At 43.8% G+C, this 17063-nt stretch overlaps 1 protein-coding gene and 1 long non-coding RNA gene across 4 annotated transcripts in view; both read left to right on the forward strand.

The window, feature by feature from the left end:
• Positions 1–17063, forward strand: part of VGLL4 (vestigial like family member 4) — a 117113-nt gene that overhangs the window by 31599 nt on the left and 68451 nt on the right. The window lies entirely within an intron of this gene.
• Positions 5885–17063, forward strand: part of LOC120978711 — a 22890-nt gene continuing 11711 nt past the window's right edge. The window contains exons 1-2 of the long non-coding RNA XR_005774170.1: positions 5885–5896; positions 11130–11135. This is a non-coding gene — a long non-coding RNA (uncharacterized LOC120978711). The remainder of the gene's footprint in view (positions 5897–11129; positions 11136–17063) is intronic.

Consider the following 17063-nt stretch of genomic DNA (forward strand, 5'->3'; position numbering starts at 1 on the left):
GGAAATAGGGGTGCAACGCTTCTCTTGCTTTCTCTGGCATCTCGCGTCCGTCTGACCTACTACTCCTCTGTCTAGACTTAGACCCGCTCTAGACTTTTCTAGCTCCTTTTTCTCTGTGTCGACCACAATTTCTGAAGATGGCAGTGGGCTCCTCCGCCTGCGGGGATCTCGTGCAGCTGGTATGGTATGTCTGCCTCTGCTCGCTGACATGTTACACTAGTTGCCTGTTTCTTGCAAGACTAAATTCAAAACCTTCTTACTAGATTACAAAGCTCTCCGGACAGGGGAATGTGAACGAGGCCTGATGGTGGCCACAGAAATATGATAACTCGAGGCCAAACATCAGCTAAATTCGAAAACGGTATTGCCGGACAGGCACACTGGTCCACCTTTATTCTTGTGTCGGCACCGGAATTCGGCAGTAATTCGTACCAAAATTTGACACGTTATTTTCTAATCTTATTTTTGACATTTATAAAGAAAATCTAAAAGATTACCTGCCGCCCTGTCCCCAGTACAAACAATGTTTTAACAATCTCATCCACTTGCTGCAGAAAAATTAGCAGAATAACCTGCAGTGTGGAATATATATATATATATTTTCACACACAGTGTGTTAATTCACGCTGAAAATTTTCGCCTCGATTTGAGCCTTTGCAATGCATAGGGTGAAAAGTGCAACAAAATCCGCATCAAGCCCACATGTAACCCGTGTGGCCGCGCCCCAAGCATATAGGCACAGGGCAGTGAATTCTAGGCAGATTTTTTTTTTCTTGAATTTTCGTGCGTTTTTCAGCTTTCTTCCGCTCCAAAATTTGCATGTGCTACTTGCATATTTTAGTGTGGATTTGCCCCGAATCGCACCCTTGACAATGTAAAGGGTGAAATCTGCAGTGAAAATCTGCACGCACCCCGCTGATAGGCTGCGGATTTCAAAATCCGCATGGCAGGTCAATGGGATTTTGAAAATCGAATCTACTTAGCTGGCACTGTATTAGGCTGGATGCACACGACCGCGTCGTGTTTTGCGTTCTGCCGCTCATTATACAAATGCCTGTTCTTGTCCGCAAAACATTTCTATTTGGCCCGTACTGTTCCACAAATTGCAGAACGCACACGGGCAGCCTCCTGCACGCGAACTGCCCGTTGCTGCATTTGTGGATCCACAGTACACGGGCGCTGTTCTGTGGGCATTCCGCATCACAGATGCGGACCCATTCACTTCAATGGGTCCGCAAATCCGGAGATGCGGAATGGTGCGGAACGGAACCCTACTGAGTGCTTCTGTGGGGTTTCGTCCCGTACTTCCGTTCCACAAAAAGATAGAACATGTCCTATCTTTTTGCGGAACGGGCGGAATGCGGATCTATTAAAGTGAATGGGTCCGTGATCCGCTGCGGCTGCCCCACGGTTGGTGTTGGTGCATTGTGGCCCGCAGCAGGAGACCTTACACTGTGGATTTCCTGCACAACAATCTGCACTTCATATGCCCGGTGTGCAGGGTCAGGTTTCAAAAAAGAAATTCCGCACAAGTTTTTGTGCAGATTTCTCTCAGTTTCCGCACCGAAATCCACGAGTGTTACTTGCAAATTTTCCCCGGTCTCAATCCGCTGAGGACTTCAAAATCTGCACAGCAGGTCAATTTTCGCGTGGAAGAAGTGTACATTAGATTTAGGCCTCATGCACACGAACGTGTTTTCTTCGTGTTTTTTTTTTTTTTTGCAGACCGTATGCGTAACCATTCATTTCAGTGGGTCCGAAAAAAAAACAAAAAACGGAAGGTACTCCTTACATAGAAACATAGAAACATAGAATGTGTCGGCAGATAAGAACCATTTGGCCCATCTAGTCTGCCCAATATACTGAATACTATGGATAGCCCCCGGCCCTATCTTATATGAAGGATGGCCTTGTGCCTATCCCATGCATGCTTAAACCCCTTCACTGTATTTGCAGCTACCACTTCTGCAGGAAGGCTATTCCATCTATCCACTACTCTCTCAGTAAAGTAATACTTCCTTATATTACTTTTAAACCTTTGCCCCTCTAATTTAAAACTGTGTCCTCTTGTGGTAGTTTTTCTTCTTTTAAATATTCTCTCCTCCTTTACCGAGTTGATTCCCTTTATGTATTTAAAAGTTTCTATCATATCCCCTCTGTCTCTTCTTTCTTCCAAGCTATACATATTAAGGTCCTTTAACCTTTCCTGGTAAGTTTTATCCTGCAATCCATGTACTAGTTTAGTAGCTCTTCTCTGAACTCTCTCTAGAGTATCTATATCCTTCTGGAGATATGGCCTCCAGTACTGCGCACAATACTCCAAGTGAGGTCTCACCAGTGTTCTGTACAGCGGCATAAGCACTTCACTCTTTCTACTGCTTATACCTCTCCCTATACATCCAAGCATTCTGCTGGCATTTCGTGCTGCTCTATTACATTGTCTTCCCACCTTTAAGTCTTCTGAAATAATTACTCCTAAATCCCTTTCCTCAGATACTGAGGTCAGGACTGTGTCAAATATTCTATATTCTGCCTTTGGGTTTTTACGCCCCAGGTGCATTATCTTGCACTTATCCACATTAAATTTCAGTTTCCAGAGTTCTGACCATTCTTCTAGTTTTCCTAAATCCTTTTCCATTTGGCGTTTCCCTCCAGGAACATCAACCCTGTTACCTATCTTTGTGTCATCAGCAAAAAGACAAACCTTACCAGCGAGGCCTTTTGCAATATCACTTATGAAGATATTAAACAAAATCGGTCCCAGTACAGATCCCTGTGGAACCCCACTGGTAACATGACCTTGTTTTGAATGTTCTCCATTGACTACAACCCTCTGTTGTCTGTCACTCAGCCACTGCCTAATCCACTCAACAATATGGGAGTCCATGCTCAATGACTGCAGTTTATTGATAAGTCTTCTATGTGGGACAGTGTCAAAAGCCTTACTAAAATCTAGATATGCGATGTCTACTGCACCTCCACCGTCTATTATTTTATTCACCCAGTCAAAAAAATCTATAAGATTTGTTTGACATGATCTCCCTGAAGTAAACCCATGTTGTTTTTCATCTTGCAATCCATGGGATTTTAGATGTTCCACAATCCTATCCTTTAATAGGGTTTCCATTAATTTGCCTACTATTGATGTCAGACTCACTGGTCTATAGTTGCTCGATTCCTCCCTACTACCTTTCTTGTGAATGGGCACGACATTTGCCAATTTCCAATCTTCCGGGACGACTCCTGTTACTAATGATTGGTTAAATAAATCTGTTAACGGTTTTGCCAGCTCACCACTAAGCTCTTTTAATAATTTTGGGTGTATCTCATCAGGCCCCTGTGACTTATTTGTCTTCACCTTAGACAGCAAACTTAGAACATCTTCCTCTGTAAAGATACATGCATCAAACGATTTATTAGTCATTCTTTCTAGTGGAGGTCCTTCTCCTTTTTCTTTTGTAAAAACTGAACAGAAGTATTCATTAAGGCAGTCGGCTAGCCCTTTATTCTCTTCTACATACCTTCCGTCCTTTGTTTTTAATTTAGTTATTCCTTGTTTTAATTTCCTTTTTTCATTTATATATCTGAAGAATGTCTTATCCCCTTTTTTCATAGACTGAGCTAGTTTTTCTTCTGCCTGCGCTTTAGAAGTTCTTATAACTTGCTTGGCCTCTCTCTGCCTAATCTTGTAGATTTCCTTATCTTCATTGCTCTGGGTTTTTTGATAATTACAAAATGCTAGCTTTTTATTTTTAATGATTTGGGCCACTTCTGCTGAGTACCACAGTGGTCTCTTCCTTTTTTTGCTTTTACTGACAAGTCTAATGCAATTTTCTGTTGCCTTCAATAATGCACCTTTTAAGTAGTCCCATTTCTCCTGGACTCCATGTAATCCGTTCCAGTCTGATAAGGACTCATTTATGACTAATTTCATATTTGAAAAGTCTGTTTTTCTAAAATCTAAAACTTTTGTTTTTGTGTGGTGGGACTCTTTCACAGTTCTTATATTAAACCACACTGACTGGTGATCACTAGTTCCCAAGGTTTCGCCTACAATGACATCATATACCGAATCCCCGTTTGTGAATACCAAATCCAAAATGGCCTCCCTCCGGGTTGGCTCCTCAACCACTTGTTGTAGAGATAACCCCAGTAGGGAATTTAGAATATCTGTACTCCTGGTAGAACTTGCTATTTTGGTTTTCCAGTTTATATCTGGGAGATTGAAATCTCCCATAATGATAACTTCTCCTTTCATTGTCATTTTAGCTATTTCTTCAACTAGTAGATCATCTAGTTCTTTAACTTGACCAGGTGGTCTATATATCACACCTACACGAGTTACTGCATGGTTAGCAAACTGCAACGTAACCCAAACTGACTCTATGTTGGCCTCACCAACTTGTATTAGGTTAGATTTAATGCTATCTTTCACATACAGGGCCACTCCTCCTCCTTTCTTGCCTTCTCTGTCTCTTCTGTATAAAGAGTACCCTGGTATGGTTATGTCCCAGTCATTTCTTTCATTAAACCATGTCTCCGTAACAGCCACTAAATCTACATTCTCAGATGCCATTATTGAATCAAGTTCATTGATTTTTTTACCTAAACTGCGAGCATTTGTAGACAGGACTCTGAGCTTATCATTTCTTAACCTCTGTGCTTCTGACCTGTTCTGGCATTGTTTCGGGGGGCAAATGGACTCTTTTATTTTCACTATTTTGCCCCCCCTTCCTAGTTTAAATACTCTTTCGCAAATTCTTGGAGTTGTTCGCTAAGTACATTTGTTCCTTTTGAGAGAAAGATGCAAACCATCTTTTTTGTACAGTTCCTTTCTATTCCAAGTAGAGCTATCATGAGAAACAAAGCCAAATCCTTGCTCTTGACACCATTTACCAAGCCATAGGTTGAACTCCTTTATGCGCCTCTGCCTATCATTCTGAACATTATGCACAGGCAGAACTTCAGAAAATGAAATGGTGGATGCAAAATCCTGTACGTCATTACCAAGTGTGATAAAAGATTTTTTCACCTCTGACACTTCATTGCAAGCCAGGTCATTTGTCCCTAGATGGACAAGAACATCCACGTCCCCTTCCTGCTTTGCTTGCTTAACAATATTAATAATACGTCTTCTATCTCTTCTAGCAGTAGCCCCAGGGAGACATCTCACAAAACCATTTTCTTTAAGCTCTACACTTCTTATGATTGAATCACCCAGCAACAGCTGCTTCCTTTGAGACTTCACTTTATCTTTTTTGTTGCATACATTAGACATAGGAGTCGATGGTTTCACACCCTCTGTGCTTGAGTCCATATCCATGTTGTCCTTACATTCTGAGAGTGCTGCAAATGAATTATGGAGAACCACCGACTGTGGGACATGTCTTCTATCCACCACTCTAAGACTTCCAGAACCTACAGTAACCCATCTGCCATTTCTGGGGGTCCTCTGTGGCAGTGGCATTGCAGCAGTCCTAGCTGGAGTTTGTTTAACAGATAATTTAAATATTTCAGCTTTCAAAAATGCAATTTCCTGCTGCAGTAAGGAGAACTGTCTACAGATCTGACAGCATCCGAATCTCCAAAGAGTGGAACATGAAATAAATGCACAACAATTCCTGCACTGAACCAAGTCTGCCATTTGTGCATTCAGTTTCCGTATTTCCGTTCCGCAAAAAAATAGAACATGTCCTATTATTGTCCGCATAACGGTCAAGGATAGTACTGTTCTATTAGGGGCCAGCTGTTCCGTTCCGCAAAATACCGAATGCTCTTGGACGTCATCCGTATTTTTTGCTGATCCATTTTTTGCGGACCACAAAATACATCCGGTCGTGTGCATGAGGCCTTAGGGTACATTTGCACAACCGTGTGTAATCCTTTCCGTTTTGCAGTCCGCAAATAACGGACCCGCATTTTGTGGACGAATGACTTCCGTTTGTGTTCCGTATGTCTTCCGTTTTTTACGGTTCGCAAAAAATGGAAGGGGAAAAAAAAAATGTATAAGGCCTTCAATAATACGGAAACGGATGACATACGGAAACCATTCCGTATGTCATCCGCAATTTGCGGATCCATTGACTTGAATGGGGCTGCGGACCGATGTGTGCGGACAATGGTAGTACAAGTTTCATATTTTTGCGGACTAGAAATGCGGAAACAAGGATGCGGATAACAAACTGAACGTTGTCCGCACATTTTATCCACCCATGGGAATGAATGGATCCACATCTATACCGCAAAATGCAGTATCGGACGCAGATAAAATGATACGGTCATGTGAATGGACCCTACGTATGCAGCGCAAGGTTCACATAGATTTATGTTTCTCAAGGCCGTTACCAGTTTTGTTTAAACACTCCAACGTCTGGTGTCGGTTTTTCTTTTTCACAGCTGCACCTATGTCAATAACACCTGAACTCTCTGGTGACTTGTGTGTTCAGCCGGTTGTTTGCACTCCTTTTACATCACTCATTCCTGTAGACTGAGGCAGCAGTGACACTTCTTCTTACGCTGCTGCTGTCGCTGTGGGTCTATTATTACTTGTTGACTTAAATTTGACCTTTACCACCAACCTTTACTACCACCCCCCCCCCCCCCCCCCCCCCATTCCCAAATTCCTTGGCTTTCATGGTAATGCTACTAACGAACACTTGAGGCCTAGTTCACACTCGATGGATTTGGTCAGGGATTTCCATCAGTATTTGTGAGCCAAAATCAATGCAGAACAGGTACAAATCTTTCCATTATACCTGTGGGCTCCACTTCTAGTTTTGGCTCACAATCACTGATGGGGAAATCACTGACCAAACACTGAAGTGTGAACTAGTCCTAGCCGACCTGAGTCTTCACAAAGGTTGACTGTGATGCACTGGCCACAAACGCGTCAATCCGCAGCAGCCAATGGCTGCATGAGTTAGTGGGGTAATAGAGGGGATACCTCACCGTAAATCTGTGGAAACCTTGTCTAAGGCCTCTTTCACCTATCGGAGAACCACGGACCACTCGCACATCTATTAACTTTAATGCCTATATTCACGCATCAGTGGTCTTCCACGGGCCGAAGGTTCGTGGTGATACCACGCAAGCATGCCTTATTTTGTCCATGATCACGAATATAGTCTATGGGTCTGTGACAACCACCACCCTGCGTATGATTCGCAGTTTTCATGGACCCTTGTCAGGAGATGCTCTGGAAACTAATTTTCAGCCTAGCAGTGAACGTGGAATATGGATGATGGACATATAGACCAAACATGGATCCTGCACGGACATCTTGACCGATGAACCACTGTGAACCATATCGGCACAGATGTCATCACGGATGCGAGAAGAAGGCCTAAGTAATAATTTGTGTAATATATATATATATATATATATATATATATATATATATATAAAATATATATATTGTAGGTTATTGAAAGTAATAGACTACATTAAGAAATCCCTTAAATAGTAAATTTTGGTAATTTACCACCTCTAGAAGTAGCAACATTCTGAGAATATTTTCTTTGTTTCCAGCTTCTTTCTTAGATTTTTAGCCATGGGTGTTTCCTTTTACATAAATCTATGGCCTATCCATGGGCGACGCCACTAGTTTCTCATAGATGTAGATTCCGTGCCTTTTATGCTCCCCCCCCCCGGAGTGATCAGAAAACCGCAGGCTATGGTACACGGTTTCCTTAGCTCACACACTCTTGTTTCTGCATCTCACAAATGAAGGTAATGGCGTAGCCGGTCACTATTATGGGAGCAACTGAAACGGCGTAAGACAACTCTACCGCCCTGCTGGTCACCCTTGAGCCAAAATCTAACGTGCTTGACAATTTCATTCCCCAACTGCCATTATGGGAGAGTTGGGACAGCCCCATACACATAAGGCTACTTTCACACTAGCGTTTTTTGCGGATCCGTCATGGATCTGCAAAAAAAACCCGCTTCCGTTACAATAATACAACCGCATGCATCCGTCATGAACGGATCCAGTTGTATTATGAACTCCACTGAAAGTCAGTGGGAGACGGATCCATTTTCTATTGTGTCAGAGAAAATGGATCCATCCCCATTGACTTGCGTTGTGTGTCAGGATGGATGCGTCTTGCTCCGCACTACACCGCGATGGGAACTTAAACAGAACGGAATGCATTTTGGTGCACTCCGTTTCGTTCAGTTCAGTTTTGTCCCCATTGACAATGAATGGGGACAAAACTGAAGCATTTTCTTCCGCTATTGAGATCCTATGACGGATCATGGCTGAAATGAAAACGCTAGTGTGAAAGTAGCCTTAGGCGGTTGACTGGTCCTGCTGGGCTGAAAAAAGTCATCTCTGATCCCTCAAGATGTTTCTGACCGGCCAAGAGGCCTCGTTTGAGGTCCTTTTAAATTATCGGACTGAATATCGGGAATGGATGTTCTTAGGAACACTCTTTCCTATAATCTGCCCGCTTAAAGGTGACACCAATCACCCGATGAACGTTCATGGGGTCAAAGCATTGTTGACGTTTTTCATTCCTTTTTTTTTTTTTACACCCGTTTCTAGGCATAAAAGATGGTAAATTTGTCGAGGTTCCGACTCCCGCCACTCTCTCTCAAGTAAAAACGCTCAGGCGACAAAATTTTTAAAAAGGGGTCTCGCCACCCCCCCCCAAATATGGCATGGCGTGATTAGTAAATGACCCAATGAAGCCGTTCTGCTACCCAGAAACGGTAAATCTATATGGGGGGCAAACAATAGCCGTAAATTTGATATAAATGCAGCTTTCCCCTCCTCTGACAAGCAGGCATTTATAGGGAACAAACAATTCCCGATCATTCTCGGCCTGTGTGAATAGGTCTTCCGAGGTGACGCTCGGCATTTGTCATTGCCGTATTTAAAGGGATCTGCCCTGGTCACAGATGTCCTTTCAATATAATTTACGTTGGCCTTTTTCCCTTTTTACGTTGTGCCCTTCAGCTCGCCTGTGGTTATTGGGCTGCATTGTGTAAATGTCAGTGGCTTCTATTTTGTCTCGTTCCCAGCACAGGATTTGGTCGCACTGGTCTGCTCCGAAGTGGTGATTGCACCCGCTGGTCTCGTTTGCGTGGGGTGGGTCCCATCTGCTTTGACAACAGTTAACATCAACAGACTCTGCTGTAGCCCAAGGTGCTGTCTGTTGTCAGCCGGCTGAGGTGGGGCGAGATACGTGGGACGGGTTCTGTGCGACATTTGTTATGACAGATTTTATAGCCATGACTAAGTCTCCCTCCATTTCACATATCGGAGAATTGCTCAAGTAGTAATTCCATAATCGTATTGTTCACAATTGCATTCTGAGAAGAGTGCAGGGCTCAGGGGGAGGGGGACGGGGTCAGATTGCCTGCAGTTTCCTTGCGTATTCACACGACTGTATCCATTTTTCAGTCTGCAAACCGTGGATCCGCAAAATGTGAATGTTGGTCATGTGCATCCCTCGCATTTCGCGGGCCCCATTCTCAAAATGGGTCCGCAATGCACAGGCGCTGACCGCAGGGCCGCTGTTTGCAGACGAAGGACCCATTCACTTGAATGGGGACCACATTGCATGCACTTTTAAGTGAATGGGTCCGCATCCATCATGCGGTGCACAAATGGCCGGTGTCCGTATATTGCGGACCCGCTGTTTGCCACCAGCCGTGTGCATGAGCCCTTAGTCTGTATTTTGTGAATAGGATTCAGACTGTGCAGAATGGCGCCATTTGATGGCCGGGAAGTCGCTGAATTCCTCCCTGGCATCTTGTAGTAGATTTGGGTCCCTGCCGCAGTAATTCTGAAGTAATGTTATGTTGGAGAATTATTATAGTTGAAATAGGGGACAATACAATTCTCATATTGCTGGGCACTTTGGCCCTCAGACCTGGGGAACCTAAAATTTGACTACACGTGGCACATCCAAGATGTCCGCCACTGTCTCAAAGCTCCCTATGCAGAGCTTTGTAGGGAAATCAAATTTGCAGGGTGTCGGACCGCCGCCGATCAGATTTGATGACCTGTCCTGAGGATAGGCAATCAGTATTTTGTATCGGAAAACTTCTTTATACCTTCTTAAAAATTCCGTATGGCTATGTTGATGGAAAACAAGTCATTCATCTTGGAATGCGTGGATGGGGAAAATAATTGGTCCTAAAGACCCAAAATACGGGTTTAAGAGGTTTTCTGGATTTACGTAAATAATTTATTATAAATTTATTAAGCGTGCCATGCCACTTTTTTGTTGTAAAAAAACAACTGCGAGACCTCATTTTGCAACTTTTTTTTTGTCTAATATTGTCGCACAGGTGTCTTTTTGTTCTGTCCTCACCATGAGGGAGTAGCGGGGGCTGGGACTTCGGCCCCACAAATTTAAAACGACCCCCACTGTGTTTTACTTCTTTACCGTTTTCCGAACTGTTTGTTGTCAGTGAATGTGAACACTTTTTTGTAAGGCTCTGTTCACCTCTGTGCTAATTATCTCTGTTCCGCTCCAGGATAGGAGCACAACAGTGAAAATGACAGCAGCGCCGCATCCTTCACATGATGGACGCCCGACTGACTCCAATGACTATAATGAGGGCCGACAGGTTCCATCACGGTGTCCATTATTTTAGCGGACAGATTAATGCTGCATTCTGCACTATTTTGTCAGGAATTTATGATGGAATCTGTAAGAGGTGCCTAATGGAGCCTCCAACACAGATGCCTAAATTCGGCGACATTGGGGGAGATTGATCAAACTGGTGGAAAGTAGAACTGGCTTAGTTGCCCATAGCAACCAATCAGATTGCACCTTTCATTTTTCAAAGGAGCTGTGAAAAATGAAAGCTGCAAGCTGATTGGTTGCTATGGGCAACTAAGACAGTTCTATTTTCCACCAGTTTGATCAATTTCCCCCATAAACTGGTACATATCTGCTCTGCTCTGTCCGCCGCGCACATTTCTGGCAGTGCGTTACAAGCCGTCTAGGCTGTTTGGCTCACAGAGCATTGCCAGGACTGCGGACAGTTGTGTCCACATCTCAGCTGAGCGCAGGACTAGGTTTTACAGGTTTGCTGCCTCTGAATATATACAAGGGTGTTCCCATTCACTGACAGCAATTAGCTTGAACATGGTGAGCAGTTGAAACACAAAGTTTCATGTAGAACATGCAGAGCAATCTGCAGGCAGCAGGTTATAGAGCAGAAGGAGCTGAGCAGATTGATATATAGTTCAGTGGGAAAAGATTCACTATAACTTGCAATCTTATTGACTGAAATTCCTATTCCTTCTGGGCTTAGGAGTCCAGTGGGCGGTCCTACACAATGATTGACAGCTACCCTATATGCATGCTTATACAGGGAAAGCTGGAGAATGAACTTTGAGAGCCCTGTTCTAGAGATAGATGCAGGTCCCACACCTATATGTCATGCTAGTGATATGCTTCTAATGTCGCAGGTGAGACAACTGCTTTAACTCCTTCCTGACCTCTGCCGTAATAGTACAGCGGATGTCAGGTCTTTAAAAATGGCGCCTGCTCCAGAGCCGACTGCGGCCCTCATGACCTGAGCTGACTGCGTCATAATCCTTTTTGGCGCAGTCAGTTCCTGTCTGATCTTGGTTCTAGTGTACAGTACTCACATCATCATATGAGTACAGCACACTAGACCCACAATCAGATAAGAATTGACTGTATCAGAAAACACTATGATGCAGTCAGTTCAGGTTAGGGGATCCGCGCTTGGTCCGGGAGATGCAGCCGACACACGGACCGAGTTTCCTGAACCGAGCACAGTTCTGTGAATCAGCCCTTACCTCTTTTGATAGTACATTGGGGATTTTCTAAAATCTGTAGTCTTATAAAGTGCCACTTGTAGGACTTGCACAGAACTGGCCCGTATCATACGATTGTCAGTCATACGGTATTCTAGCGTTTTCTTTAACCTTCTCGCCTTCCCTCTATTGTGCGGCTAATCCGCAGGTTAGCCGAGATCCCGGCTGCTTTCTCTACAGGATATAATCTCCCTTTGTTGATCTGGGTTATGCAATAACAGAAGACTGGCGTAATGGGGGTAATGCAATGCCAGGCAGGGGAACCAGATAAGGCCACGGTTGCCTGAAGCTGTTTACTGTTACATTTCATATAGGCCCCTTGACGGTGACACATACTCAATTACTCATGTAATAAGTAGGTATGAAATTCTGATTTAAAGTGGCCATGACGTACAGGCCAGAGAGTCTAGACAGATTCTAGAAATGTCTTCTTGGTGCTCTACACAGAAGCATTTCTACAAAATTAATGATTTGAGTTCAAAAGAGGCCATCGAATGGCTACTACGGTCATGCAAATGACAGTGGACGTCTTGTTGCATCAAAGTGGCTGTGATAGGGCCCCCCCCCATTATTTATTAATTTATTAGATTTGTATTTTAGGCTCCGGTTCATGGGTGTAAGGCCAGGTTCACATCACCTTTTTATTTTCCGTTCTTTTGATCCATCAAAAGAACAGAAAAATAAAGAAAACAACGGATCCTGTATTTTAAGCATCCGTTATGCTCAGTAATGCACATTTTGCCTCCGTTTTAACCATTTCCGTCGGAGATCAGTTATTTTAGACGCGGGGAAAAAAGTCCTATGCAAAGATTTTTTTTCCTTATAAAATAACGGATTTCAGGCGGAAATGGATCAGAACCCTATGCATACACAAAGTACAGAACCCGTTACCTGGATTTCTCCTTTTTAAAGGGACACTACACCTTAAGGGTACATCCACACGTGATGGAAAATACAGAGGAAAAGGCTGCTGTGGATTTTGCTGTGGATCTGATAGAAAAGCTTTTGTAGGAACATTCGTCCCTGACAATCGGACCATAGTAGCTGTAGGAAGTTTGAAATTTTCTTGAGGCTCTTGAGGGCCCTTATTGCCTGAATTGAGTGTTTTGGGCCATAAGTATACAGATTGTCCTCATTCACATTCATCTGTATCCTCAGTAGGACTTATAACCTAATCTCTCTGTCTCAAGCACACACACTAGGAATCCATTTATCCCACAAGTACACCCTTGAGGCTACTTGCACACCTGCGGTAAGTTACCCAGTAAGTATCGGGCATAGCTGGATACTGCTGTGTGCGCACCCCGACCTAATTGACAATAATGGGATCCGATGGGGATTCTGTCGGTTTCTGGCATGAGCTTTCGGTTGGACGAAAACTGGTGCATGAACCAGTTTTTGTCCGGCCAAAAAACAGCACTCATAATGGAAACAGTCCAGATCCCATTATAGACAATGGGCTCCTGTGGTGAACTCGGCAGTATCCGGCTAGGATCTAGTAAACTCCTGTAGGCTGTTCCTCTGCCAGAACAGCCTGCTTGAATACCTTACCACAGTTGTGAAACTAGCCTCAGGCCTCTTTTACACGTCAGTGAGTCACGGATTGGCGACACACATACCCATTGATTTGAATGTGCTTTTTTTTTTTTACACGTCAGTGTGAGGCACACACTATTTTGGTTCATGATGTGGACCAAACGTGGCTCATCGAAGTCCACGGCTCGCCCGAAAACCACTTGCACAACACGGCTATCAGTGTCAGTGATTGCTATGTGATGCTCAGGAAGCTAATTTTCAGCCTAGCAGTGTACATGGCATACGGATGACACACGGAAGGCAAAAAAAAGGATTCACGGACATCGTCACAGATGAATCACTGCCCATTTTGTTGTGGATGTCCTCACTGACATGTGAAGGAGGCCTTGGTGTGAAAGCAAATTACAGTATCTGGAAGAAACCCACACAAAGACTTGAAGAAAGTACCAGCGCCATGCCGGTGTTGCCATTGGCCGGATTTGAATCCGGGACCCCAGTGCTGACGAGCAACAATGCTAACTGCTGAGCCACCATGCAGTGATTTCTTAAAATGCAGTACTTCTGACCACCACTTGGACTTGTCCACCACCATTTGGATTATTAATAATTCCAGACCACTGGAAGTTGCCCTGGTTCATTTCAATGGATACCTGTCTATCCGTTCAATGTCTGGAGAGTTGCATATGAACAGTGGTTTATCCTGCTTGGTCAACCTCATTGTTCCAATATGGCGCCACTAATAGGGGTCTAAATTGGAGCACTGCATCAAGCGGGAGTAATTCTAACACTATCTTGCTTGACTGTGGGGAGTTCAGAGTCGCAGCAGCATCCCTGCAGATGTCCAGGATTATGACATCGATAGTCTTTCTTCAGGAGAGTCCATAAGTATAAGATCGGTGGAGGTCTGACACCTTGCACCCCACCAATCGGTTACTTTATAGCCCCAGTAAGGGAAATCTGCTCTGGAACTACCTAGGTGTGTCGTTCTGGCACCAGATCTACAAGGTAACAGCTGATCGTCTGGTGTACAGGCTGTTGGACCCCCACAGATCAGATGTTGATGGATAGGCCATCAGTATGAAAATCCTGGGCACCCCTTTAAGCTAGTCTATCAGTTTTGGTATTATTTTAGGCTATTTTTTAAGTGTTAGTATTAACATGGAAACTTTTGACCCTTCTTTGCTGCCACTTTAGTATCGCTTATTTTTATTTATTTTTTTTAAGTCTTGCACGCCAGAAGTTTGTAATCTGAACCAAGGTGATCGTCTGAGCAGGAAGTAAAATACTGCAGACGGGATGTTGCTTGTTCATTGTTCCTCGTGTTTTCACCGACTGCTTTTATGTGCTGCTCGTTCCCTTCCTCCCTGCCCCCAGGGCTGAGGACTTGCCACAAGTCTGGCATGGCATACAGTATGTAGACCAGTGATGGCGAACCTGTTAACCGGGAGCCCAAAACCCACTTATTTATCGCAAAGTGCCAACACTGCAATTTATCCTGAATACTACAGTCCAGTATAGTATATTTTCCATGTACTTTATCATTTAAGTATAATGACCTGCTTACATTCAATGTGCTGTCCGTGCTGTTCATAGTGCGCCCAGCGCTGATGAATGGCTGGAAAAGTCCAGAGTATATTGGTACACCATAGACTTTTTCCAGGGTGCGGGTGCCCACTGAGAGAGCTCTGAGTGCCTCCTCTGGCACCTGTGCCATAGGTTCGCCATCACTGATGTAGACGAACACTGGCTTGACTGAAGGATTTCATTGTCGGCAGTGAGAAATAGAGCATCCATCAGCAGCGTTCTTAAAGGGAACCTGCCACCGGGATTTTGGGTATAGAGCTGAGGACATGGGTTGCTAGATGTCCGCTAGCACATCCGCAATACCCAGTCCCTATAGCTCTGTGTGCTTTTATTGTGTAAAAAAAAGATTTGCATATGCAAATTAACCTGAGAGGAGTCCTGTCCCTGACTCATCTCAGGGACAGGACTCATCTCAGGTTAATTTGCATATGTATCAAATCGTTTTTTTTTTTACACAATAAAAGCACACAGAGCTATGGGGACTGGGTATTGCAGATGTGCTAGCGGCCGTCTAGCAACCCATGTCCTCAGCTCTATACACAAAATCCTGGTGACAGGTTCCCTTTAAGGCAGGGTTAGGGTCCCTTCACATACGTCTGGCGATCTGGTGCAGTTCCACATACATCCGGTACATTAGTTGTGACGTTGGGTGCCAAATAGCGCTGGACAGAAAAATGCTGCATGCTCCGTTTTACTGTCTGGCGCTATCACTGTACAAGCATCCGATCTATGCACGGAAGTGCGGTGCACATATATTAGTTGTGTCTGGCTCCCGGCATAAAACAACTGGCCGGGCACAACTGATATATGTGAAGCGGGCCTTAGTGCCGACCAGTCTTATGATGACAGACCATGAGCAGAGACCCTCCTATCTGTTGTTAATTTAGCCGTATTGACAACTAAAATCCCAGTTTTTAGGTCTGCATATGTTTTGCCTTTTACAAATTTTGCGCATAAAATTTATTTTTTTCAATTGGTCTTTATTAAAACTTTTCAGAAGTTTGTCTTACAGAGTTAAGTTTCAGTCTATCTGCAGACTGTCAATGTAACACGTTGCTGTTCTGATGCCTCATGTGAAGCCCTTATCTCTGTACTCATGACAGCTCATAAATACTCAGTTTAGCTAAATTCTTTTCAAACTGAGAACAATATGGCTTAGGTCTGGATAGGTCATCAGTATCTGAACAGTGGGGGTCTGCCAACCGGGACCCCCTACAATCAGCTGTTTGACAAGGCACTGGTGCTCCTGCGCACCGTGCACAGCACAGTACATTTTATGGAGGCTGTGCTTGGTATCTCGGCTCAGCCCCATTTACTTCAATGGGCCTACATCACACGTCTTGGAAAAGCTGGAGTGCTGCTGCCTTCTTAAACAGCTGATTGGTGGGCGTCCCGGGTGGCGGATCCAAACAGATCGGATACTCATACTGATGACCTATTCAGAGGATAGGTCATCAGTAAAAAAAAAACAAAAACAAAACACTTGAAAAACCCCTTTAACTGAGTCTTTATAAGCTGTCAGGAATTCAGGGATAAGAGCTAGACATCCAGCCATCAGAACAGCAACACCACAGGACTCGGTGTAAAACAGAAAGAAACAGTCTGCTGATGGACTAAAGCTTCACCCTGTAGGACAAAAACTGCTGCAAATTTTTAATACAGACCAATTGAAAAAGTGATTTTTAGACCAAAAGGGGTAAAATGCAATCCTAAAAAGGAAGGTGTTCATAGTCTTTAAGAAACAAAACCCAACCTTTTCCTTCATTGTTGCACTTTGTTGTCATAGTGTATGAGATGGAGCACAGCCATGTTTGGCTGTGTAGTAAGTTATTTGTGAAATTTAAGGTGGATTGAAAAGAATTTGTTTGTGTTTGGTTTCAAGTCACATTGAAAGGATAATGGCACACAATACTCTGTGTACTAGCTGTAGTATTTTGGTCCCAGGAACTGCACAACGACCTTGCAGCTATGCTGAAATACCAGAGTCTCATGTGACTACATTCTTGCCGGTATACCATATGAGAATTCTTCAGAAATTGATATTTTCACAAATCTGCCTCAACATTAACACTACCAACAAGTGACAAGAATACCATTGATTATCTAGTGATAATGGGACTTCTCGAAGGGTGGGATA

Source organism: Bufo bufo, chromosome 9 (genome assembly GCF_905171765.1).
Source record: "Bufo bufo chromosome 9, aBufBuf1.1, whole genome shotgun sequence".
Lineage (NCBI taxonomy): Eukaryota > Metazoa > Chordata > Amphibia > Anura > Bufonidae > Bufo > Bufo bufo.